Below are 21,022 nucleotides of genomic sequence, written 5' to 3'. Positions count from 1 at the left end.
AGTTCCATGCAGCATGGAGAAGAAGAAAACAATAACAGCAACAACAAGGAAAAGAATATACAGATTTGCGCTTGGCAGCAGCTGCTTCAGTTACGTCTAGGGTTTTCTGCATTATTTTTCGAATTTTGTTGTTCTTTTTTACCTTGAAGCCACTTTTCGCCTCCTAAATCAACAGTAAATTTGTATATAGGTTTAATTTCTTGGTTCTGGTTTTTTTTTCTAATTCCCTTCGCCTTTATTTGGCTTTGGAACTTTGACTTTATAATTAGAACGTACAAAATGGATTTGGGCGTTTGAGCGCTACTCGAAATTGAATATTAATAGACTCATAAAGGGCGAATAGAACCCCTGAACAGGGTATATAAAATTTGCTACGAAATTTATATCACGAAAGAAACGTCGGAGACCCTTTAAAATATGCATATAAATGATCAAAGTAACAAGCCGAGTCGTTTTTCATATATCGGTATGACGTATGTGCTTTTCTCCCAACGAAGCTCCTCATTTGACGGACCGACGATATCAGACCTCTATATCATATATCATTGTTATCTTGACACTCGTTCAATACAAGGTAAAAACAGCTCTAAAGCGACTTAAGACAAAGAACCAGGAGCCTATGGCTTACCGGCTGAGCTCTTTAAAGCCGGCGCTGAGGAGCTAGAAAGACTTATGTTCCAGAATGATTTACTCCGCAGTAACAAGAATAAGGGAAATCTCACAGTCTGCACTAATTATCGCGAGAGCAGCCTTCTTAACATTGAACATATGGTTCTTTCGACAGTATATGGGCAGATACTTAAGCCCATTGTAAATAAACTGTTAGGGCCTTATCAGTGTGACTTTAGACCTGACAATCCTTCACCAGATTTTTACAAATCGTAATTTCCTGAAAAAGACTCTTAACAAAGAGATAGACACCTATCAGCTTGTGGTGAACGAGGGCAAGACCAAGTACCTGGAGAACACTTACAAAGATTCCTCGTGTCTTGGGAGCTACGTCACCGTTGGCACAGCTCTATAAATCTCTCATTATTCCCGTCCTATTATACGGCGCAGAAACATAGCCGATGACGACCCGAGATGAGAAAACACTTATTATTCGAAAAAACTGTTCGTCGCAAAATCTTCGGAGTCATCTGCATGAGAATATCGAAGACGATGGAACCATGAACTATATAGACTCTACAGCGACATGAATAAAGTTAAAGCGAATAAAAATCCAACGACTGCGCTGATTAAGCCATTTCATTCGCATGGATGATGGCGCTCCAGCGTAAAGCTCTTTCGACTCGCAACCCACGAATGAACATTGGAAGCAAGAGCGTCCATGCATCCAATAGAACGACCAAGTGCATTCCGACTTCGGATGTACAACTGGCGTGACTTCGCCAAGAATAGAGGCAACTGGCGAAGTTTTGTGTTCTCGGCCCAAACTGGCCCACAGTTACCAAAGTAAAAGAAGAAGATATCATACAAGTATAACTGCCTTACAAAGTGACCGATTTCTCAAAATCGAGTTCTGGTATGGAACACTTTTTTATTTGACGGGATGCCACGAAGTTTGGCACAGATCATTGTTCAAGGTAACCCGTATCTTCAAATATATTGTTCAGATCGGACCACTATAAAACTTATAGCTATAACTGTTTTATTTGACAAGACATTTTAAAGAAATTTTTCACAAATTACTTTTTTAGATGCATTTGATGGTGAAAATAGATCAGATGCTGCCACCTGTCTGGAATTCGAAAAAAGTTCAAACTTTTCAAAATTTGTTCAAAATTACGAAACTATAAATTAATAAATTTCAAATTACAAATAAATTATGAGAAGAGTTGCCACCTAAAGAAATAAAAATAAAATGAAATTATACAATAAGGTTATCAAACAGAAGAGGTTTTTAAAATGAAATTTCACAACATGATTATCATACAGAAGAGGATTAAAATAAATTTTTAAATGGTTGCCACCCGTTTAAATTTTTTTCTTTGCTAAAATTGTGACAAATTTTAATGCGAAAACGAAATAGAGGCTAAAAAAGACGTAAAACTGAAAAAAAAATTAATAGGGTTGCCACATGTTTAAAAAATAGTATTCAATTAATTGTCTAAAATAGATGAAGCACTGAAATATGGGAATCAAATCAAGCAGATTTTGGACGACCATAATTTTCGACAAGACTCTCAAGAGTTGCCACTCATTTTTTTATTTTTTGTACCTTTTATTTTATGCCATGTTATATAATGCTGTATTTTACATTTCACTAAAATATTTTAATTTATTTCATTTTATTATTTTATATTATTTAACAAACAATCCAATCGCAGATAAGCAAACGTACCAACAAGACAAGTGACAATTAGCAGCAATTGAAGGTTAAAGTGAGCTTTGCACACCCACACACACACAAGCACAGAGGTACGAACGCGAAAGCTGTTAAGCGGCATGTAATCAGGTTTATAATTGTTTGTCAGATAATGCAGATAACATATCAAAAATACAGTTAATTTAGAGGTAAGCACTCACGCAGACAAATATGCAGACACCCAAGTAGACATACATATGTAAGCATGAGTGTGGGCACTGAGAATGAGTATAAGTGCGGGTCTTATGCAAGATATCTTGCATTAAATGCGCTCAGCACGGCTGAAGTGCGCGCTGCTCTTCAAGAAGTGGAAAAATTATGGCAAAGAGACTTATGCAATTGAAGGTGGATGCCGAATAGGCGCCCTCCACCAACAAAAATAAAAGAAACAATAACAATAACTCAAATAAAGTCGGTAATAATGATAATAATAAGTTTTTAATTTGGCGCCGAGTATCTATGGCTTGTTGAAAAGCGTATCTGAAGTGTTTTGAAAGAAGTTGATAATTTGTTAAGCAAACAATTAAGTTTTGCGGAATTTTAATGAAAGCAATCCAAAGAAAGAATGTAACATGGTTTCAAGTGTGGGCTTTGGCGGACTCAATTGCAAAAGAATTTGATAAAGAGAAGTAAAAATAACGCCGGAAAAAATAAAATCCTTGAAGTTTTTTTTTTCGAAATGGTTCAAGTGTGAGAATAATACCGGAAGTCATTTTTTTACAAGCGAACTATTTTTATTATTCTTGAACAGACAGTGATTCACATGCACAGTTTTCGTGTCAGTTCAACACTTTTTTCTCTGCTCAAAACTAAGGCACCCACTAGAATTGAACTGAAATTTAGGGATCTTACTAAATGATCCATTGCATCGCGGAGCCTTCACCTGGCAATTCCGAGTATTCTATAACTGAATAAGGATATTTCCACAGTATTCTATAATTGAATAGGGATATTTCCACAGTTGAGAAAGTTTAGTTCGAAAAATGGGATGAGACGAAGAGGTAAAAGAAAAATTATATAACAATAAATTTTAGTATAATTTTATTTTCGAAAATCGGAAAATTTACTTTCGAAAATCAGAAAATTTATTTTCAAAAATTTAAAAATTTATTTTCGAAAATCGGAAAATTTATTTTCAAAAATTTAAAAATGTATTTTCGAAAATTTAAAAATGTATTTTCGAAAATCGGAAACTTATTTTCGAAAATCTGAAAATTTATTTTGGAAATTCTGAAAACTTATTTTGGAAAATCTGAAAACTTATTTTCGAAAATCTGAAAATTTATTTTCGAAATTCGGTCATATAAGCTAAAGCGAAAAAAATTGCACATCACCGAAATGGGATTAAAATGTGGATAATGTCTATATATTCTCGTTTTTGGTAACTGCCACACTAAAATCGAAATTCGAAGTCAAATATTTCAACTTTGGAGACTAGCTCCGAAAAACGAAAAATCACCTTTTTTGCTAGTGACTCAATCTCGCGAAAAAATTGGCTTGACCCAATACCCAGAAATGAAAGTCGTTTTTGCCGTAAAATGTAATGAGTACACTTTAATATTGATCTCAAATTCAGCGTGTATTGATTACAGTATTACCTATATATAATCAATACCCATTTACATATTTGCACTAAAAATTGTATCCACTTCTGTCAACATAATAAATTTATCATTTTCCCAAAGCATAAAGACATACTTATCACTTTTCTGAGCATATCGAATAAAATATTTGTGTGGTGACTTGCCCCTAAAAATTTATGTGGGCACATGCCTGCAACCAAATAAGCCTTGGGGCACATTTGCTTGTGTGAGTACTAAAAAGCAAATTTTGGCAATCAAGTTCACACAGCCTGCTTATATGTGAAAATAAATTACCCAGTAAGCCATAAGATTTACACTTGTATTCGCTCAGTAGCTAATGCCTTGGGTTGGATGGTAGAGGGAGGAAAAGATATCATCTGAAAGTGACATAGTGATGATGGCAGATATTTGGAGAGCGAGAGAGAGAAAGAGGAAGAGTAATACAGAGAGATACTGACATACTATATGTGAAGAAGTTAGAAGAGAATGGAGGGAGGTCCGTGAGTCCTCAGATAAGTCACCTTATTTAAAGTTGTCTTATTCCTACTCGGTTAGTCAATTGTGATCCTTTACTTTATCCTTACCTGAAAAAAATCTTCACTGGGTGGTAAAACAAAGAATTTAGCTTTGTGTGTAAACATGGTAACTCATACGCCTCCGCATGCATCAGGAATGTGGCAAGGATAATGTGTTTCGTGCAAGCTTTAAAAAAATATGTTAAAACAACATCAATCACCATTTAAAATAATTTTAACAACCTAACAAACATATAAAGAATTTCAGCTGTGAGATGCTTCTTTTCCACCGTCGTTTATTTAGCCAGTGGCAGAACGATGGGGGGTTAAAGGGGTTCAATTCCCTATATGCTAAAAGCAAAATATATATTATTGAAACATTTTTATAAAGGGTGACTCATTTTGAGATTTCCTACTCTTTTTAAGGAAAAAACACAAAAACTCCAAATTTGATGGACTTTTTTTTATCATTCGAAGATTCTTTGGCCTTTATTTTTTTAAAAATTTTCTCTTTGAAATGTTGACTGCGGTTACGTCTCAGATGGTCCATCCATTGAGTCCAATTTTCGATGACTCTTTCGAGCATTTCGACTGGAAACTGGCGAATGACACGCATGATGTTTTGCTCCAAGGAATGAATTGAAGCGGGATTGTCCCCACAGAATTTACATATGTATCTGAACAGAGAAAAGTCCAACGGTGTGATATCACACGATCTTGGTGTCAAATATATGTTTCAAAAGACCCACGCAATAAGTTATCAAAGTTGCTAGTAAAATTTCTTGGCTTCGTCACTGTACAAAAGTGTCTACATTTCGAAAACTCACCAACCACATAGTTAGTATATGAATCACACTCGCTCTAAGCGCATTACGTCTGCAAACGGAGATTTTACCGAGTCATGCGAGATAAAAGTATCTCGGGAGCATATTAAATTTATGTACAAGGCTCTGGAGTTCCACATTTCAATGCGAGCTCTTTTACACGCAGACAACCTAGCTACTTTCTCCACGTTTCTCATCGGCTGCTAAGTACTTATCCCACATACTTTGTCATCTCAATTATTATGTGCGTTTGTTGTTACTGTATGGCTGTGGGTAGTGCGGGAGCGGGGTTATCAGCTTCAGACCCGGAGCAGCAGCATTTGCTGAAAATTGTTACTAAATGGCGCCAGAGGGCGCGTTCATGTTGTCGCAAGTGCTTACAAGCCAGCAGCAATTGGCGGCGTAATGTTTGTAATGTAAATGCCTACACACATACATGCACACACATATGTATGCAAATAACAGAGGAGAACAGGAACTTCTGTGCACATTAGACACCTGTAAGCCTTTTTATATGTGTGCATGTGGAATTATAAGTAGAAATGCTTGTGGCGATAAGCGTGAAAGCGCGTGTTGTCACTGCAAAGCAACAACAACAATTGAAGACAACAAGAGGAATTGAAGTCAGCAATCAGGTTGTAAATGCGTGTTTAGCGTCTTTAATGATTTTGTAATATTTGCTTACCTAGTGTTTTTTGTTGTTTTTGTTTTAATCTTACTTGTGAGTAACTTATGATTGTTGTTGCTGCTATTGCCTCGCCTACATCGCTATCTGTCGAGATTGCATGTTGCTAGTTGTTCTTGGTCGCTTCCTTGAACATCGTTGTTGTATTGTATTTGTTGTTTTTGAACTTTATTATCATCTTTATTATTGCACTTTTTTCCATTTTCTCTCAACTTCGCTTTACCTTCGCGCTGACAACTTAATGTCAGTTAAATTAAGCTAATTTTCACCGTCCACGAGAGACTCAAAGCTTCTGCATGTACTAACAAAGGAGCCGTAAACATATGACAATTAAACGGTGAAGTACGCCAGGAAGTATACATATAAATTCAAATGAGTATACATCTGTACATATTATACATATATGTAAAGAGTAAAATTTAGATGCAGGAGCTCTACTCGAGAAACCTTACATAGAGTTGGAAAATCAAATATTCGCGTTTTTCTACAAAATCTCTTTCTAACTTCTAAAATAATAAATTTCAAGTATTTTTACAAGTTTTAAGATTTCGGGACTAAAGCTGGCAATCCCGAAATTCCGGGATTGTTTCGGGATTAATGATGTTTTCGTTGAGGAGACCTTTATTGCACTGTTATAAATTCCAGTATTTAGAATTTCAGAATATCTACACCCGTTCATTAAAAAGAAATAAGTTTCGGGCTTGATTTCCGACGGTAATTCCGAACATTCTAAATGAAAATTGCTTTTGTTGTTCGGACGTTCATATCAAAAAAGTCGTATAAATACTGTAATTTATATTTTCGAAGTATCAACTAAATATGGTCATTGCAAAAAATTAAAATAATTTAAAGCTCGCAATCCCAAAGTGTCGCTAACATTATGCAACGTAAGGTTTTCAAATCGGGGTTTTGGAATTTTAATGTATGGATAGTCGATAGTTATAATAAGAAAAAAAATTCGGACAAAAAAAACTTCGGGACTAAAACTGGCAATCCCGAAATTTCGGGATCAATTTTTTTTCGTTTCTGGGACATTTATTTTGTGATTATTTACATATATATCTGGAACGAAATTTCGGATTTATTTTTTCGTTTCTGGAACATTAACTTTGTGATTAGTCATGTACCTGGGAACAATTTTTTTCGTTGGCTAGACAAGTATTCCACGCTAACTTTTTAGGGTTTAGAATATGAATCAACCATAATCGTTGTTAAAAAAGAATTCGGTATTAAAGCGGGTAATCCCAAAACTTCGAGTTCCAAATTCGGGTTCTGAAACTTCGGATTCCAAATTGTATTCTTTCGGGATTTAGAATTTCGGAGAATCAATTCCTTGTAAAAAGAAATTCATACTTTCCGAAACAAGTTAAGCGCTGTTTTAGTAGAATAAAGTCAACATAGTTCCGGATTCATATCATTGGTCGTTTATTATTTAGGCCTCTTTGGTTAGAAGAAAGATTTTCATTTTATAAAAAATTAATAGTTTCTCTACACTCCTGTGAATACAAGCTGAGACTCACATTTGGTAAAATATCTTTGAAACTATGGAAATAATGTCTATTCTGACCGATCTTATAATTTTCAGTCCTACATAAATAGTTTTGGAAAATCCCCACATCAGATTCTTCTTCTTCTTTACTAGCGTAGACACCGCTTACGCGATGATAGCCGAGTCAACAATAGCGCGCCAGTCGTTTCTTCTCTTCGCTACGTGGCGCCAATTGGATATTCCAAGCGAAGCCAGGTCCTTTTCCACTTGGTCCTTCCAACGGAGTGGTGGTCTTCCTCTTCCTCTGCTTCCCGCGGCGGGTACTGCGTCGAATACTTTCAGAGCCGGAGTGTTTTCATCCATCCGGACAACATGACCTAGCCAGCGTAGCCGCTGTCTCTTAATTCGCTGAACTATGTCAATGTCGTCGTATATCTCGTACAGCTCATCGTTCCATCGAATGAGATATTCGCCGTGGCCAACGCGCAAAGGACCATAAATCTTTCGCAGAACTTTTCTCTCGAAAACTCGCAACGTCGACTCATCGGTTGTTGTCATCGTCCAAGCCTCTGCACCATATAGCAGGCCGGGAATTATGAGCGACTTATAGAGTTTGGCTTTTGTTCGTCGAGAGAGGACTTTACTTTTCAATTGCCTACTCAGTCCGAAGTAGCACCTGTTGGCAAGAGTAATCCTGCGTTGGATTTCCAGGCTGACACTGTTGGTGGTGTTAATACTGGTTCCTAAATAGACGAAATTATCTACAACTTCAACTTATGACTGTCAAGAGTGACGTGAGTGCCAAGTCGCGAGTGCGACGACTGTTTGTTTGATGACAGGAGATGTTTCGTATTGCCCTCGTTCACTGCCAGACCCATTTCTTTTGCTTCCTTGTCCAGTCTGGAGAAAGCGGAACTAACGGCGCGGGTGTTGAGACCGATGATATCAATATCATCGGCATACGCCAGCAGCTGTACACTCTTATAAAAGATTGTACCTGCTCAATTAAGTTCTGCAGCTCGAATAATTTTCTCCAGCAGCAGATTGAAGAAGTCGCACGATAGAGAGTCGCCTTGTCTGAAACCTCGTTTGGTATCGAACGGCTCGGAGAGGTCCTTCCCGATCCTGACGGAGCTTTTGGTGTTGCTCAACGTCAGTTTACACAGCCGTATTAATTTTGCGGGGATACCAAATTCAGACATCGCGGCATAAAAGCAGCTCCTTTTCGTGCTGTCGAAAGCAGCTTTGAAATCGACGAATAGGTGGTGAGTGTCGATTCTCCTTTCACGGGTCTTTTCCAAAACTTGGCGCATGGTGAATATCTGGTCGGTTGTTGAATTTCCAGGTCTAAAGCCACACTGATAAGGTCCAATCAGTTTGTTGACGGTGGGCTTTAATCTCTCACACAGTACGCTCGACAGAACCTTATATGCGATGTTGAGGAGGCTAATCCCACGGTAGTTGGCGCAGATTGTGGGGTCTCCTTTTTTATGGATTGGACATAGCACACTTAAATTCCAATCGTTGGGCATACTTTCGTCCGACCATATTTTGCAAAGAAGCTGATGCATGCACCTTATCAGCTCTTCGCCGCCGTATTTGAATAGCTCGGCCGGCAATCCATCGGCCCCTGTGCTTTGTTGTTTTTCAGTCGGGCAATTGCTATTCGAACTTCTTCATGGTCGGGCAATGGAACGCCTGCTCCATCGTCATCGATTAGGGTATCGGGTTCGCCTTCTCCTGGTGTTGTGTGTTCACTGCCATACAGCAGGTTGGAGAAGTGTTCCCTCCATAATTTAAGTATGCTCTGGGCATCGGTAACTAGATCACCTTGGGGGTTCTACAGGAGTATGCATTAGATTAGCAAGTAAAAAATCTCGAAAAAAATTATAAGAGCTACCTCAGGACTTGATATAGAAACCACTAAATCGGAGCAAAACTTAGATGCAGTTTCATTTGAGTTCAAATATTCGTCATACAGGACGTCAGTCCAGTCGCCAGTAGATTGCGACCAGGCATTAGACCAAAAACTATCTTACAGTCCTTGATATACCAAAAAGTGGACAAGGGAAGTCCTTTGAGATAGTCTCAATCGCTGTTGTTTATAAAACTCACAATACCAAAACCAAAATCAGTTACAACGAGTACAAAATGATGAAATTAAGACAGTTTAAGTCCATAAAATTACCAACTAACCAGTATCTATCGCCGTCAACTAAATCACGATGTCGGTAATTGAAAAAGTCCGACTAAATATACATATAAATAACTTTATAATTAAAAGCAAGCTCATAAACAGTCATAAAAGCGGGCATAAACTACTTAAAATGCCGGTGCTGCCACCAAACCCTCATCATCGCCTGCAGCAAATCGCCATAACGAGTAAACACCAGAAATGGCATAATGAAATGAACTGTGAGTTTTGCACAGTTTATGGCAGCACAGTTAGTTAACTGTTTGCAGTTTAATATCAAAGAGGAAACTCATAAAGAAAATCTTGCAGAAAAAAATAATAAGAAAAAGCGCATGGAAGGCTAGTGGTGAGGTGTCGCGGCGGGCTAGGGTCTCCAACGGCACGGGCGACGGAAGGTGAATATGCAAATGCGCAAATTGGCCCAATTATATGAACTGCCACAGCGAGCAGCAATGCAGATGCAGTTGCACTGGAGATGACTTGGTGCGCGATGTCAATAACGGCAGACGGCTCGGAGCGCAGTTCAAGGGGCAGAAATCTAAATTAATTACAAAACGCCAAAGTGCAATTAGCGTCATTAGCACAGTGAGGAAAAAGAAGCTGCGTAGCGGAATGGCTAGAGTGGCTGCTGGATATGGTAAAGTAGTGGAAGTGAAGGAGACGAAGACAATTAAAAAGAGGGACGAAGAATCCCGAGCTGCTCATCGCTGCATAGAATGACACGTTTTTTTCTGGTGTAAAAAGGAAATAATAATAATTGTAAATAAATTTGCAGTTAGCATTATGAGAGTAGATGGCCATCGTAGCCAACGAAATAAGTTGGATCGGTACTGCTATGGCGTTGGCCGTAAGTTCGAAGCACAAAGTACGGTCTTCGAAACCGCCAATACTTAAAGAGTTGAGTGCGGTATAACACCTGATGAGGAATTGGTTCAAAACCTCATTTCTTTAAAAAAAAAAATATGAATAAATACTTAGTTTCTGAACGGCGTAGTTTGTAGTTGCTTCTGAAAGGTCCAAACTCTGTCGGATGACTTGGTTTCGATTTTTAAGAAATTAGGCACTACGGTAACTCAATCAGTTTGAAGCGAATCTATCATTAGAAAATGGTCTCTGCTTGTAGTTGAATAGGAAGGCTCGAATGTGGAGCCTCTAACAAAAAATACGATTTTTAACTCAAAACACAGACTCATAGGATCTTCTTCGGGTTTGCATTTCGTGGATCTAGAAACGGAACCTAGGTATTATGGCACTAATAATTTGTCAACTTTCGAGTTTCTGAGATAGCTCCTTTCAATCAAAGCCGATTTGAAGCACTAACCGTCACTTCCAACATAAATCCGAAACGGATAGTACAAATCATAGAAAATTTTCGCATAAACACCAAACTTGGAGAATTTTCAGAAGACTCTTTGTCTTCAGATATTGAATACCGACATTAAAAGTGCACCGAATTCCATGCAAGAATTGAAGCAGCAAGCAAGGAAGAACTAATTAAACTCGAGCGGACAAGTAACTCACTCAGTCAGTTCGCGCAGCAAACAACAACTTACCGATAACGATGACAGTAATGCGGAACGGCAGAGAACAACAATCAGAAGGCGGCCAGAAAGTAACAACAATAGCAACGGCGTCCAAAAGAATGCTGATGCTTGCTAAAGCAATGCAAGAAAATCCACTCGAAGCCCATTAACAGCAACGAAGCAGTAAAAGAATGGCAGACCGAAGAAGCGACAGTAAGGCAGAGGAGTCAGAGAAGGAGGAGGAAGAAACATAAGAACTGCAAACAACAGGAGGTCGGAATGCGCACTCAGTTGGATGAAATAAGGGGCGCAGTTCTAAAAGAACGAATGATACAAGAAAAAAGAAGAGATAAAATCAGAGAGGAAGAGGAAGAAGGAGAGGAGGAGAACGACCTGCAGAATATAGCAAGCGGGGTACACGTTTTCATCTTCTGCGCTTACACAATGTGCCAGCAGACAGACGATGTTGCACAATCAGCACTACGGCAAACTGGAAACGCAAATATTTGTAGCAAAAGCGAAAGTCAAAGGTATGCAACGAACGATGGTACGAAAAGAATGCAGACGACGACTGAAGAAGAGCAGCGCTGCCAACAGCAGCAGTGACAATCTTCAACAACCACCATATCTACCTAGCCGCCGTCGGTCGCAGCACGGAAACGAGCTTGAAAATTGCAATGACTTGCAATGGTGCACAAAGATTGCAAAGGAGATGAGTGACGGCGACGACGAAGGTGACAGCAACAGCGAAGACAAACCAAATGTAGAATTCACAAGTTGCTGTTATACAAATAGGCCACAACTGATACCGTTGTGAGGCATATACTCATGCCCGGAGGCCGACAAAAACGAGAACCACCAACTGAAGTGGAGCAAGAAAAGAAAGGAAAAGGTAAAGCAGAACACTTGGCTGCATAAAAAAGACGACGACGACCACATAGCAAGGTAGGTAAGTGAAGTGTGGCATAATGCAAAAAATAAAAAAGAAAACTACGCAATGCAACAGCGATTACTCGACTGAGAGTGAGTGGCTTTTGAGGCAAGTGGAAGTGGTGGTGCAGCTAAAGTGCTACAGTTAAGGCGATGCAGAACACGAGCAGCATAAACTATACAACTAATTCAGAACTGGTTACTGGAAGGAGACCAGGAATTGGCTGCATTCAAATTAAATTATTATGTGTCTATAAGCCATCCAACGAAGCTGCGACCATTTCTAAAGTGGTTGGGAATACTCTTCCGCTTTAAGAGTCCTGCAGAATCGAGTTTTCAACGACCGATACTTTAGAAGATAATTACGGCTTTCAGCTTTCGAGCACCAGCGAAAATTCTGTATCCTTCCATTGCTTCAAAGCATTGGAAAACTTTGAAGTACTTCCCCAAAAAGTGACTAACCAAACGATTGGCTTAAAACGGTTCGTTGAATCTAAGCAAACTTGTATAAGACAACAGCGGAATAGAGATTGGTCTCACTTTACAAGTACTCCGATGTCAAAGTGGTTCACACCATTCCTAACGAATTCACGTACCACTACTTTTTGAACTGTAACCACTCCAGTATCCACTGGGAGATTCTAAGGAGCGACACACTCAGAATAACACAAAAAGCAACTGTCTACCAGCGACATGACAATGTTGAACAGATTGGCTTGATTCCATGCTGTGCCGTGCGCCATGCTGTTAGCTGCCTCTTCGTCTGCATTCGCATTCGTTTCATTCTATTTGCCAATGCCACGGTGCTCTTATGCATTTATAGCTTGTTTGCTGCAGCAAAAGTGACTTTGCGCCTGGTCCTCTAACAGCGTCGTGTCCAAGTAAGTTTGAACATTATGCAGATGGTATTGCTTACAAAGAGGGCATTAGCCTCGACAATATGCGCAGAAAGTGGAAAAAAGCATTTGCAATTCGCGCGGTTCTAACAGTAACTCAGGATAGGTGGTGCGGGGTGTATTGTTGAGGTTAGCATTAAAGAGATGGTGCCATGAAATGGTGTAACGGCAGCAAAGAAATAAATTAAAAGTAAAACGAAGAGTTTGTGCATGATGAGGAAAGAGTGATACGGATTGGAAATGACTTAAGTGAGAGTGAGTGAGTTTGTGGGTGTTTTTGTTGAGAGATAGAAACAATTAAAGCGAGGTGGGTTGTGTTAGTGCTGGTTAGAGTTTAAGAATCATTACTGAAAATTGCATGCCACGTCGTGAATAAATAATATAAATAAAATAAAATAAAATAAAATAAAAGAAACATCAGAGACCTTTAAAAGGAAAATATACCAATACTCAGCGTGATGTATAGAGTCGATTCTATTCTCAGTTTTTGAGCTATCGATCTGAAATTTTGCGCTCATAATTTTCTCCCTAATAAGCTGCTAATTTGTCGGAATTGATGATATCGGACCACTATAGCATATATCTACCATACAAACTCACCGATTAAAATCAAGTCCTTGTATCGAAAAATTTTTTGTTTGAAGAGATATCTTCACGAAATTCGGTATGAAAGTTTATTCCAAGTAACTCTCCAATCTCCGAACAAATTGTATCGATCGGGCCACTATTACATATAGCTGTCACACAAACCCACCGATCAAATTTAAGTCCTTGTATAGAAAAGTTTTTTGTTTTAGGAGATATCTTCACGAAATTCGGTATGAAAGCTCATCCAAAGTAACTCTCCAATCTCCGAACAAATTGTATAGATCGGACCACTATAACATATAGCTGCCATACAAACCCACCGATCAAATTGAAGTTCTTGTATCGAAAAATTTTTTGTTTGAAGAGATATCTTCACAAAATTCGGTATGAAAGTTTATTCCAAGTAACTCTCCAATCTCCAAACTAATTGTACAGATCGAACTACTATAGCATATAGCTGCCATACAAACCAACCGATCAAACTGAAGTTCTTGTATGGAAAACGTGTCTATTTTAGGAGATATCTTCACAAAATTTCGTATAAGTGATTACTCAAAGCAACTTTCCAATCTTCAGTGAAATTGCACAGATCGGAGCACTATAACATATAGCTGTCATATAAACCCACCGATCCAATTGAAATGCTTGTATGAAAAAGTGTTTTCTTTGAGGAGATATCTCCACGAAATTCGGCATGAAATTTTATGAAAATTTATCCAAAGCAATTCTCCAGTCTCCAAACAATTGTACAGATCGATTACTTGGTGTAACCGAGGTTCACGTTTTTACTTGTTTCTTGGTTTTTTTTTTTTCAATTTTTTAACATTTCAAATTTTTATATCAATTTTTATTTTTCGAAAATTACCTGGCAAGAATTTCAATATTTCATCTAAGTATGTACAAATTTACTAAGCATTTATCTAAACATTTCACATGCATCATTTCCGCTGCAGGCAGCCTCCTCCATTCCTTTTCCCTAACGTAGCACCACAACAACTAACACGCCGCTAACTTCGTTCCCAACTTACTTAAAAACTAATTTATACACAATTAAATTGTTTTTTTCTTCACACTTACCGTCATTGCTGCGACTAATTTTTGTTTTTTTCGTGTTGGAAAAAATCCCAAGAACTCATCATAAAAATCGCAAAGCGTCTTGCCACCACACATTGCATTGTTCGATTACAATTCGACATTCTCCTCCTTTCGCACACACACACTTTGGTATTTTGTATACCATATACATATATTTGTATATGCATATGTGTGTGTTTAGTTGCGCGCTTTGACGTTTAGAACGTTCTCTTTGTTGGTGAGGTATCTTTTGTTGTCATCAAAGCGATTAACGCCGACCGCTACTGTGCGATGCTTCAACCGGAAATTAGAAAAGAGATTAGAATCAAATTTTCTGTTATTGTTTGTTGTTTGTTGCTTGGTATGTATATTAATGTAAATATGGCTAGATTTATGCACATATAATTATGGCAACGAAGGTCAAAAGTACACTTGCACAGCATTGGGAGCGAATATTGTTTGTGGCATATTTGCAATAACTAAACGATGAGTTTGAAACAGAAATTGATGAATAAGAATAAAAATAATATTTTAAAAAAATTTCAAATAAAAGGGAAAAATGTTATTTTCAACATTTTGAAAATTTAATTTAATTCTTTTTTGCTTTAAATGTATGGTACAGGTTTTCATGCAACAATTTTGTTGTTATTGTAGCAAAAACTTTTTCTCAAAATAGTCTAAAATATGCTGCCGAAAGTTTTCGTGTCCGCCGAAAAAATTTCGTCATATTTTAGCTCAAAACGGAAATCAGTCTTCAATGATGCTTGAGGAGATCGATTCAAAGTATGGACGATATCAGACATTTAGACAAATAGACTTTCGACTGCGGTTGTTTCAAAATTCTTCTGTGATATTTACCATATATGTACCTTGGATATTATTTTTCGAATCGCTGAACTCGATAAAAAAATAGACGAATCTAAGTGTTTACCGAGTGTTCGTTTGCCACTCGCTTACAAAGTTAAGTTATGTTACGGTTGAAGGTTGATCATTAACACAGGGAGCACATTTGAATATTAATATACAAGTTAATGTGATTCTTAAAGAAGGATTAAAACCCTTCTGTATAGACAAAGCTTAAGAAATCTGACAGCATATGCTATCCAAAGTTTGTTAACTTTAGTTTGACAAAAGGAAAGGAGGAAGAGAATACAAAACACCAAATCATATTTTTGGAAAAAGACTCTCGGCAATTGCTTTTCGCCTGGATTTTTAGACTCATAGTCAATGAAGATTGCTACTCCAGAGTAGTAGATCTACTGCTACTGTAAGGCCTCTAAGAAGCCTGAAATTGGATTAAATAGAGATTTCGAAAAAAGAATAACACTCATGTTCAAGGTTAAGGAGAGGACTGGCTGGAGAACAACGATAAAACGAACGAAGAAGAAGTTTCAATATGAAAACGCGCTCGTTCGAATACGATGACGAGAACCCCTTTAATTTTTATATACTAAAGAGAGCATATTAAGTTTGACACGAAGTAATAACCAGTAAAAAACGTCGGTTACTCAATAAAGTGAATGAATTCTTGCATCAGAACCACCTATCTGACAAATCAAGGTGTTTGTGTGGGGCCCGTTTAGAAGCTCACACTTACATTTTCGCCGAATGCCCAATGTACCCGAACATTACGGATCTCGGAGGTATAGATGTTAGCTGGGTTCTTTGATATGTTTGCGCGTTAGTGGTTTAGGCGGCGAAAGCGTTCAACAGAGAGTTAGGGTTAGCTTCTTGTGGAAATGGTGAGTACGAGTAATGTGAGTATAAGAATGTACAGTACATAGCAGTACGGAAGCTCAACTGGTAGAATTTTCGGCTACGAGGTCCGACCAAAAACTTAATTCTGGAACCATCGGGAATAGGAGCTCATAAAGTTCGTTCCAATCCGCCTGATTAATGTGCGTATGAGGTTCAGCCCCTGATTACCAGTCCATAGCAGTATGGAAGCTCAACAAGTAGCAGTTTCGGCTACAAGGTCTGACCGGAAACTTAATTTAGGTGGAGTTGCATTGCAATCAGGTGCGGAGCTCAAAGTTCGGCATTTATTTTATTTGGGACTCGAATGATGAAAACGTGGTTAGTGTGCCTATTCCACATTGCCTGATCAACGCTATCCTTTTATCTATTGTGCTTTTGAGCGCCTTGGGGGAAAGCTGTCACCAACAGGTATTCGCGTTAAGCACACCAGATATTGACCGTCTGTATATAGACGAACTAATCTCTCAGTTTTTGAGATATCGATCTGAAATTCAGCACAAGTCTACTCCAAAAACTCGCTTATTTGTCGTAGTCGCTGATGCCGGTACACTGCCTGGTCGACTACAATCAATATATGTAAAGATATTTTAATACCCTTTATGCTATAAGAAATTATTCTGCGAAGGGTATTATATTTTTTTTTGTTTTAGAATAAACGAACAGTATATTCGAAGCCACAATTTTTAGGCAAATGACACCTTGCAGTTTTCGTTCAAGAAATATTATCTCTAATTGACCATAGGACCAAAGTTAATACTTGCTTCAGTACACAAGTCAAATAAAAATAATGTATGTATATGGCATACGTATATTCGCAGTGCTTGCGGCCAAGCTCTGCCAATTCCTGTATTCTTTAATACCGTTGGGATTCCACAATTCTTCACGCATTTTGAGCCACCTTGCATAAAAGTACGACTGTATGTATGTACGTTTGTACATTAAGTTAATAGTCACATTCAATTAGTGGCGCTTTAGGCTGAAATTGTCCATGTCGCGTCGCAATTTGCATCAATCATTCAAATGCCCATAAAACTAGTGCCATTAAAGCTCAAGCAAAGCGCATAATTAAGTATTATGGCTACTGCAAAGCAATCATGCAAATGTAATGTTAACAATAAAATGCTGTTAAGATAAGCAAATGACAATGGGTGAGAGCGAGCGAGCAGTCACAACAACAACAACCAAAGTCTTTTCATTGGAGTAGGTGAACAAACAATTTTTTTGCTTGTAATGGATGACAATGCGTCAGCTGGTTAAGCGCCTATGTGGCAGCACCAATGATATGTGTGTATATGTATTTACGGATTTGGTTACATATGCATGTATTTGTGTACGTTTCTATAAGTGTATGTAAGTATATTTGTCTATTAGACACATTTTCTGCCATTTATGTACATGATGAATGTCTTTCATTCTTCAACATAAATTGAATTGAAGGCGCGTTCATCCGACTGAGTATATGCGAACTTGTCCCTCAGTTTGCGAGTTATCGACCAGAAATTTTGCACATGTCCGTTTTTAACGCAGAAGCTACTCATTTATCGGAATCGACGATATCGGATCACTATAGCATATAGCTATCATATAAACTGAACGACCGGAATCAAAAGCTTGTATGGAAAGCTTTTTCATTTAAAAAGCTATCTTCCCGAAATTCAGCATGGATTATTATTTAAGGCAATAATGCAATCTCCGAAGAAATCAGTCAGATCGGATCACTATAGCATATAGCTGCCATACAAACTGAGCGGTCAAAATCAAGTTGTTATATGGAAAACTTCTTCATTTGACAAGATATCTACACGAAATTTGGCATGGATATTTGTTTAAAGCAATGCCACTATCTAATGTTCAGATCGGCCTACTATAGCATATAGCTGCCATACAAACTGAACGACCAAAAGCAAGATGAAGATTTTTTTATACCCTTCTATGCTGTAAAATGTATTTGTGAAGGGCATTATAGCTTCGATTCCACCGAATCTTGTTTTTTTTGTTGTTATTTTAACGACTTTTTATATTTAATTTGCCTTTATTATAACTTTACAACTTCATAATGGTAAAAAGGTGTCAATTTTTTGCTATTCACACTATTAAATTAATATTTTTCACCATAAATCTGTTATTGGTTGCCTCAATGCACATATACATACATTTGTAAGTGTATGTATGTATACTTGCATGTGTGTAACTATTTCCTTTTTCGCTTAAATGTAAACAAATCCATGGCAAGTGCTGCTGAGAACTTCTTGGAATTTTTGTGTTGGCTAAAACAGCAACGCAGTCTTATAAACATACATATGTACAAACATACATATTTACATTTATACATATAAATTCAAACATAAATTCATATCCATACATATATTCTTAAGTACATATATGTAATAACTTAGCCGGCACTTTATTAGAAATGTTATTTTTGCAAGCGACACTGCAGTCACTGCAGCGTAGACGATAAACTCCACTAACTTTGTTTTTGTTTTTGTCTAAGCAACTTGGGTTTTCTGCGAACGTTTAGATGCGGTCTTTCTTTCCACTTATTTCTTTATTTACTTTTAGCCGATCAAATTTCAAGTTAATAAACACGCCTTTAACTTTTCAATAAACATTTATTAACACTTCTTGCAATAATAAAATGAAAACCAAGTTTTTGCATTCCAGCGAATTGTAGAATTCTTCAGAATTCTCATGGTAAATTCTTGGCGTAGTTTCCAATGTTTTTTTTTGTAGTTGTTATTGTCGATGTTATGTCATATAAACATATTTTCTAACTTCTAACTATTTTCTGTGGCAAAAAGCATTAAGTATACCTCAAAACGATTAAAAAGGCTGAAGATAGTTCAAAGTTTGAAATGTAACGAGAAAAATTGCCACAAAACTCGTACAAAAAGAAAAATATTTGTTTTAGCTCCAGTCGTAATCCCACACAATAATCAGGCCTTGGAACATTTTAACCTTCGAAATAGATTTTTTTCAGTCTAATGTCTGAAATATTATAAAGTGTTCTGGAACCCAGGTCCCCTTTCTCATATTCTTCCTATAGCAATCATAAGACATATGTTACGGGTTTTTCAAGAGGGATGCCACAAAAGTAGACCGATAGAGATAGAAAACGACGCCATATTTTCCCCCTTTTTTTGATATTTCTCTTCATTAAGGTTCGCCATTTCATAGTGGAAAGATATACGATCCAACAACGAGTCGAAATTATTAATATTTACAACCGATAATCCGAGTCAGTGGCCTCAACTTTAAGAGCGCTACGTCTACGCCGTCATAATCGTCCTGTCAGATCAACAATTGAGCGACTAGTGGAAAATTTTAAATCCAAAGGGACAGTACAAAATGTTTCCGTGCCAGTGAAACAAAGAAGTGCACGTTATGTCGAGAACATTACTGCCACTAGTGCATCAATTAAGGAAGACCTAAATCAGTCTCTCAAAACGTCGTTCTCAAGCGTTGGGTATCTCTGTAATGCGTTGTGGCAAATTTTGCGAAAAGCTCTTGACCAGCATCCTTACAAGATCAAATTGATACAAGAACTGAAACCATTAGACCACCAGAATCGTTGTATATTCGTGAATTGGACTGAGCATCAACTTGAAAATATTCCGGATTTTCATCGAAAAATCATGTTCAGCGACGAGGCTCATTTCTGGCTGAATGGCTTCACAGGCGATTCTCACAAGTTTCTCTAGAATTTTTCATTAGCAATATCAGTCGGTTCTAGGTCAGAACTACAAGTTGGATGGATTACAATATCCCAACTATGTTAAATTATTGACAATACTGTCTGAGTTAAGAATTTGGTCGTAAGTGAGCAGCTCAAACTAGATGATTCCCAGCGAATCTCACCAAGCACATAGCAAAACCTTCTTGAACGTCAATGCTGGTTTAGCTACCATTTGAGCACTCACACCGCGATTCGAGCAAGACCTTTTTCCTTTAACGTTTTTTTAAGTAACCCACTTTTCATTACCCATAATCATCCGTTGCAGAAAAGGATCGATTTTGTTACGTTTCGATAGCGATCCTTAGATGAAAATACGGTTCATGAGGTGTCTGTTCCTTTATCTAGTGTTGTATATTTACATTTAGTTTCTTTTTTTATCTAGCCTTAGTGAAATGGTTCCAAACGGCTTTTTGTGTAATGTTTAGTCTTTGTGCAGTTGAAACAGTACTCACATGAGGTGCGAAATCTTATTAAACCTATACTAACCCAAACGCACTTATACAACGCGAGATACCGATTCCTTAAACCATCTACTGGAAAAATAATGGATTTGCTTTTGGACCTTATATTCTATAAACCTGAGGTCTAGGCGCTGGTTTGCTTTGCCCACAAAATTATTTACAATTTTTTGGCGTTAGTCATGGTACATATATTTAATTTATATGGCGCCTGTCTACACCCACAGTCTTTTGCTTCTCAACAATTTTCTTCGAAAACTCCATTAATATTTTATACAACAACCACAAGAAGTTAACTACCTTTGACTTCAATTATGAATGATATGTTAATGAGCAGCAATTCCATTGGGAATCTGTTTATATATTTACATATGTATGTACAGTGTTTTTCCTCTTTTTTT

General features: G+C 37.5%; 1 long non-coding RNA gene across 1 annotated transcript in view; it reads right to left on the bottom strand.

Moving 5' to 3' along the window:
- LOC125778473 (uncharacterized) overlaps positions 1-21,022 on the bottom strand; it is a 71,431-nt gene that overhangs the window by 26,269 nt on the left and 24,140 nt on the right. Inside the window, exon 2 of the long non-coding RNA XR_007422736.1 lies at positions 14,673-14,963. This is a non-coding gene — a long non-coding RNA (uncharacterized LOC125778473). The remainder of the gene's footprint in view (positions 1-14,672; positions 14,964-21,022) is intronic.

This window comes from Bactrocera dorsalis, chromosome 1 (assembly GCF_023373825.1).
Source record: "Bactrocera dorsalis isolate Fly_Bdor chromosome 1, ASM2337382v1, whole genome shotgun sequence".
NCBI lineage: Eukaryota > Metazoa > Arthropoda > Insecta > Diptera > Tephritidae > Bactrocera > Bactrocera dorsalis.
Note: the sequence above shows the minus strand (reverse complement) of the source record. Positions and strands in the feature narration are given on the sequence as shown.